Source organism: Dipodomys spectabilis, unplaced genomic scaffold (genome assembly GCF_019054845.1).
Source record: "Dipodomys spectabilis isolate Male_0828 unplaced genomic scaffold, ASM1905484v1 ptg000017l, whole genome shotgun sequence".
In the NCBI taxonomy this organism is placed as follows: domain Eukaryota; kingdom Metazoa; phylum Chordata; class Mammalia; order Rodentia; family Heteromyidae; genus Dipodomys; species Dipodomys spectabilis.
In genome coordinates, this window is record NW_024870694.1 from 2,756,079 (window position 1) to 2,763,010 (window position 6,932).

At 35.2% G+C, this 6,932-nt stretch overlaps 1 non-coding gene across 1 annotated transcript; it reads left to right on the plus strand.

Annotated features, from left to right (window-relative positions):
- Positions 1-255: 255 nt before the first annotated feature.
- Positions 256-386, plus strand: LOC122100015. Its single transcript, XR_006146068.1, has one exon. It is a non-coding gene; the product is annotated as a small nucleolar RNA SNORA40 (small nucleolar RNA).
- The last annotated feature ends 6,546 nt before the right edge of the window (positions 387-6,932 follow it).

A 6,932-nucleotide genomic window follows, 5' to 3' on the forward strand; every position in this document is an offset into this window, starting at 1 on the left:
GTATATGTGTCCTTGGCCTTAAACTCAGAGCCTGAAAGTTGTCACTGAGCTCTACAACTCTATTGCTTGATTCATATCTCTACTTTCAGCTTGGGGTGGTTAATTAGAGATAATAGTTTCATAGATTCTCCTACCTGGGTTGGCTTTAAATCACTATCCTAAGATTTTTAGACTCTGGAGTAGCTAGGATTACAGGCAATAGCCACTGGAACCTGGCTTATTTTTTTCTTGTTGTTGTTGTTTAATGTTAATTCTTGCTCCTCTCTTTAGAAGGTTATAAAAAATGTTACATTATTCCTTACAGACAGGTGCAAAGAATAAATCCTCTATTGCAACCCAGAACTCTTTGCTGATATGAGATTTTGGTACATGTAAGAAGGAAGACGATTCCTACAACAGTTGTCACTCTGAGGGTTTGTTAACTCACACAGGTTGCTCGGAGAATAAAGTTGATGTGAAAGCAAAAAAAAATGTTAAACTCTTTCCCACAACCTCTGATTCTCTTCTCTTACAACAGTTAACATAGGTACAAAAGAGTATATGATCGTTTTAGATAATTAGGGAAAAAAACAAAAGAATTCTCCCTATCTGTATATTCTCCCCATCTGTAAATAATCTATTTATCCTCTACAGTGTTCATTTTAAACAATGCAATATTTCATCACAGATATATATGTCAGTTTTTCATTGGCAAGAATGAAGCCAAAAAAGAAAACATGAAAACTGAGGGTAAGACTGTAGGTCTAAGCAACAAGCACAGGACAGAAGTGGCTTCTGGATGAAAAGAACACATACATTTCTTGCTTGGTCTTTATGTTTTTAGAAAACTATGATAGGCTGAGACATTAAATGAATTTTCCATTTTTAAGGAAGACATTAGGGAGGTTCTCATTTACTAAATGTCTTTGGAAACAGACAAGACAAACAGATGAGAATTATTAGATCAAATTGTGGCTAATGTACAAGATGTTCTACATCTAATAGATAAATGAGACGTGGAAAAATCACCAGGACCAGATGGCAGTTCTTATGTCCTTTCAAATATAACATTTTCTTCTGCAAAATAGAGGCCAATCACAAAAAATGCATCTGAATTTAGTCTAGTGGCAAGTAGCTAGGGAAAGAATAAAGTCAATTTTTCGAGCTTCCATCTTTCACCAATATTACACTTAGAAACAAAGACCCAATAGAAATGTCATCCCCTATCAAAGTCTTCTGTGGCATTCATAACCACAAAATTCAATCTGAAAACAAACCAAAAATATTCCAACATGAAAGGTTGCCTAGTCAAACAGCAATTTAAAGAAGTACTTTGCCAGGCAATTAGATCCAATTCTACATTAAACATATACATGTACAGTAGATTTGTATTTTTCTTCATCTTTTAATATGAGATTGTTCAATTCTAGTTCTCATATTTTCAGCCAGAAGGGATCTAGACAGGTGGTTGAATGAGTCAGCCCATGTATTCTGAGAGAAAGGAATGAGATTTATTTGCTCTTTGCTTATGGGTATATCTTAATGAATCTTCAATCTTGCTCTTACTGTTCCCAATGGTAATGATGCATTTGGAGAGCAAGCAGGTTTACATAGCAGTGAGGATCTGTCAATAGCATCACACCTGCCGCTATTTCTCTTCCTAGTCTTGGAATACAAAAAAAGAAAGGCTTTAGAAAAAAAAAAATAAAAGCATTATACCTGCTAACAAGGATTTCATTTTAGTTCCTAGGTTAGTTTTTCTGCTTTGTGTATGTTTCTTTATCCCTTACAGTTGTTATCCATACTTGAGAAGTTGAGTTTCATGGAGAAACTTATGGTCATAAGCCAATCATCCAAGAAAGATATGGTTTTGGTAAAGAATGATTTGAACATACATGGTTACTCTCAACAATGCCCACTCTTAGTTTTCCTAAACTCAGTTCTTTCCTCTATTAAATTTTATATTGCCTTCTCTATTTGATGAGGGGTAGATATTCTGAATGATGTCTTATCTTTGGGATTCCTATTTGCAATAACACAAAATTTGCAGATACTTCGAAGACAAAGGACGATATAAAGGTTACAGAATGTAGGCAGAGATAGGATACTTCAAGCAGCTCATACTTATGCCTAAGGCCTAGACAAATATTAATTTTGTTTGGTCTGTGAGTAATTTTATGCTTTACTATTGTTTGTGGTGAACGGGAAGAAATAAAGATAAGAACTTGAAGGAGGAGAAAGGAAAGAGTAGAGTGTCCCAGTAGATGGAGGGCTCACACACACAGCAGCAGCAGCTGATATAATGTTTTATTGTATTAGTCTGTGAACTATGTCCCTGGAAGTAGATAATGCAATGACTGTAGAAGGGCATTTCTCAGAATGGTCTCCAATAGTTTCTATGTTAAGAGCAAACAGATGTGTTCTGTACCCAGAAGAGTTGCCTCTGCTTTGACATGTTCAACTGAGGAGGGGGGCTGGAGGGGGTAAATGATGCATACACAGGAAAGAAACAGGGAAGAAATCCAAAGAAAAAATAATCAACCAAATCCCACCCTACCCGGAATACCTTGGTGTAAATCCACCAGTGTAAACTCTTCCCATGAGAGGTTCATCCATTCCAATCACTATCCAGTGATGTTAGGGTGTTAGAACAAGGCATTGTTGACCACCTAAAAGCCAGGGAACGTGATCTTGTTTAAGTAGTAGAAAGAATGAAAACACTAAATGCACCTCCTTCACCTTGTGACTATGGTCAATCCTCTGAAGGTTTAATGATCAGATCAGGTTATACAGCTTTATTTCTACAGATTCCTTTGTTCTTTTGCATTCCCTCAAGTACTGCAAACTCTTCTGCTCTTCTCATTTAGAAGGATACAAAACTACTCATTTTACATTTCCGTAACCACTTTCTTCAGTTACCTTTGTCAGGTTAGAAAGTTGCTACCACCATTGTGCACTTCTGTGCCTGCGCTTGGTTCATGGAGAGTAATGCAAATACCTCACTGCTGAGGTCCAAACATCCATGGCTTTCTCTCTGGCTTGCCTCCTCCCACAACTCTCAATGAGGGCCAGTCTCCATGTACTTGGGTCATCTACCATTCTATCAATATGCAGTATGCATACTGAAGTTGCTATGCTCTCACCGTACCAATCTTTCCTTGCAGAGTTCTCTTCTTTTGCATCAAATAGCCAAGGAAGCCCCTAAACCTCACTTATCTGAAGTCCTGCTCACTTCTTGCAAACATTCAGTGCTCCTGGCATTTGGATTACCCATATCTGGCCAGAGGCAATTTCCCATTTTCAATGTATTATCTTTTGTCATTGGATATGACTCTATTGATAGAATTCAAATTTTTTTGAGGGATAAGGTCCCTATATTATTCTTTGCAGGATATATTCAAAGTTTTCCATCAAATATACAGACTGAACAGTAAGTGAAGAGTCAGGTAATTTACAAGCAAAAGTAAGTTTATATGAAAGTTCATTACATAAAAGCTAAATGTAATAGGACTTGAGGGATGTTCTATCATTATAAAGGGAGTATCTTTTTAGCTAGGATAATTTGTGTAACACATGGAATAAAAATATAAGTTTAATAAATGTCTTCCTAAGGTGAACATTTAGAGTTTTGAAAAAAAAAAAGACAGGTAGAGAGGCATGGGAGGTTCCAGTGTTTATACAAGGTGCTATCAAATGAACAGTCTCCTGAGGATAATAGCAGGAAAGTGTGGGGATCACTGTAGACTGTGGGTCTGGCCTACTTTTAGATTTGGGTGTCATACCTTGCTGGCCTTGTCACCTTGTAGAAAAGTTTTATATCAGATAAGTTACAGGAGTAGTAATGCTTACCTTAAGCCATTATTGGAAAATATTACATAGGTTAAGTGTTTTGCACAAGACGACATAGCATGGAAGCTATCATTATTGAATGGCTAGTTTTGTTACTTTTCCTAAGAAGTAATTATTCTAATCTGAATAAATCTTGAGTATATCTTCCTTTCACTAGTATAATGACTTGAAGCATATGATTTTATCTTACCTGTGATTGGTATGACATAAACACTTTTAAATAAAGCTAGTCCACTACTTCTTCATGGACAAGATACAATACAAAACTCTAATTGCATAAAAAACAGTGCAGTAGTCTGAGCAGTCAAGAGATATAAAGACAAATTAGATGAGAAAAATCCATGAAACTGTTAAAAGTATAATTTTAAAGGAAAAGAAGAGTAACATAATGTGCCTGGTTCACCAATCTTGAGAGGAATAAAGGTGGAATTGTGCTGCTTCTGTCGTAAGAGCTATTAATTTCCTTTGTCTCTGGTTCAGCCTCAAAATTTCATATCAGAAAGCACTTAGTACCTGCACTACGCTCAGAGCTATGGGCATAAAAGAAATGAGAAACATGGTCTTCCTTCTTAGTACTTACAATCTATTAAAGACACCTCTCTGAATAAAGAAAGTGCTTACTTTTCAATAAAGTTCCCTTTATATTCATAATGCCTTGAAAGAAAGCTTCTTTTTCACAAAATAGGGGACAGAGCATGGATCCATAAATTTATTTTACATTTTTTAATGAAAAGGAAACTTAATTACACTTTAAAGAAAAGAATTACAAACACATGACTTCAGTAATTAGGGCTCAAATACTATGAACCATTTAGATATAATGCTGCCTTACATTTTTCAATGACAGTTAATTGCTTTCTCATTTACATAATTTTTATATCAATTTTTACATTTAATCATCATGACATTCTTGTGAAACAAGCATTTTTTACCCCCATTTTATGGATGGGCAGGCTGCTGCTTAGAGATAAAGTTGTAATAATTGCCAATAAGTCACATACAGAACCAATAGTTAAGCATAAGAGCCAGCCTTGAAAATCTGGTCTGGTTCTCATATCTAATCCCAGGGGTCAGAGTTAGTCTATGGCTTCATTATATACTTCTTCATAATTCACATCTTGCCACTCAAAATAAAAATGAGGTTTGACCTCTCAGTAGCAGATTACCTAAATAATTTGTAGCTGTAACAGTTCAAACATTCTACAAGTACTTCAAGAAAACAGAGTATAAAATACATTTTTAAATTTAGTTTTGAAGAATTTTTAGCATTTTATAGCATAATAATATTATACCAATGGAATAAGTTGCATTTGCTTTTTTCTTGTCCAAGTGTGAAAGTTGTTTCCATTATTGTCTAATATTCATATTATTATGCAGTAGTTGCTATTGCTCCCAGAAATTCAGAATATGACAATACAGAGGCCTTTCCCCTGTCTGTTAGGTACGAGTAATACCTAGTATTAGGTTTTGCCTTACTTGATTCACAGACATTTTAGAAATGAAGAGGGAGAAATGATTCCTTAAGGAAAGTCTCTGGCAATATTGCGTTCAAGTTTCTGCTGTCTCATCACATTCTGCTTCTAAACAAGGATTTAAGCACAGGAAAGAAATTAGAGGCCATATGTACTATTTTTTCTTCTCATATTTGAGAAAAATAGTGTGAAAAAATGGAGACACATCAGCAACCAAAGAGAAAATGTGTCCCTATTCTAAATGTTCTCACCCTATTGGAAAGCTGGGGATCACCTTGACTTCCGTTCCAGCCATATATTTCACATCCTTTATCTATCATGGTACATGTCAGCAATTTATTTATTTCATTAATTATTTATGTGCTGGTATTGAGGCTTGAACTCAGGGCCTCATGCTCTCATTGGTTTTTGTTTATCGCTTGTGCTCTAACACTTGATCCATGCAGTCTGTGTAGCATATTATTTGGTTGGAGATGGAGTCTCATGGACTTTCCTCCCAGGTTGGCTTAGATAGGAGGCCTTCCAGGTCTCAGTCTCCTGAGTAGCTAAGATAACAAGTATAAGCTACCAGCATCCTGCAAGCAGTATGCTGTTACAGAGAGGAGATAGGGAAACTGTCTCTCATGAAATGCCTTTCTCAAATTAAACACATTTTTATTTGAAATGGTTTGACCTTAACATTATGTCTGTAGGAATATTTTTTGTAGGCATTTTCAAAATCTATATAGGGTGCCAACAATGAATCGTGTACTTTGGTATCTTTTAAATTAATGTGTCTTTATTATTACCTTATTTAGAGGAATGGCAATGTTTAGTATATTTGATTGACTGCTTGATTTGTCTTCCCCTAATGTTTCTCATGAAATAGATCTCACTATTTATTACACTCTTCCTATAGTTACACAAGAAAACTAACAGGCAAACACACCCACTCCAAATTAATAGTTTTATTCTTGTAAAAATTTTGATCCACAAAAACAGTCGCCATTGAGCTACTAGATTACTTCTATAACACTTTCTATGAGTCACATTCACTGAAAACCTCTCCATTCTGCATTGCAGTATGGAAATGAAATGGTTTGAAAGAAAAATGAATACTATTATATTTAGTCCTTCCTAAAAGTCTAGAAAAGCAAGTATGCTCCTACAGCATTGTCAATAATGGATACAGATGCAGAATCTGATTAGTCAAGGTCAGGATACAGAGGAGAAGAATTAGGTTTGCATACACCTCAAGGACATTACTAAATTGAGGTGAATTGGTTCAGACAAATCATACATAGACCATGAGGTTTGGCTTTTAAAGTAATTATTTACTGTTTGAAACTCAGCTCACATCAAGATAGCACTTGGAATCTTAGGCAGTCTTAATTATTTTTTTAATGTATGAGAAGTTTAAAGAACATTTTATTAAGTGGAAGGCAAAGAAAATGCTATTTCAAAGGAATATCTTTATAGCACTCCAGATAGACAAATTCTGTGTACACAGGCATGGAGCATTTTGATCAAAGGTTTACATTTAATTCATTCTGTGTAGCATCTTTCAAACACTGTTTTCCAGAGAAAAGATTGTATAATGAGAAGAAGCTTTTTATAAGATTGAATTTTGAAGTGAATGTAAGCATCAAGGAA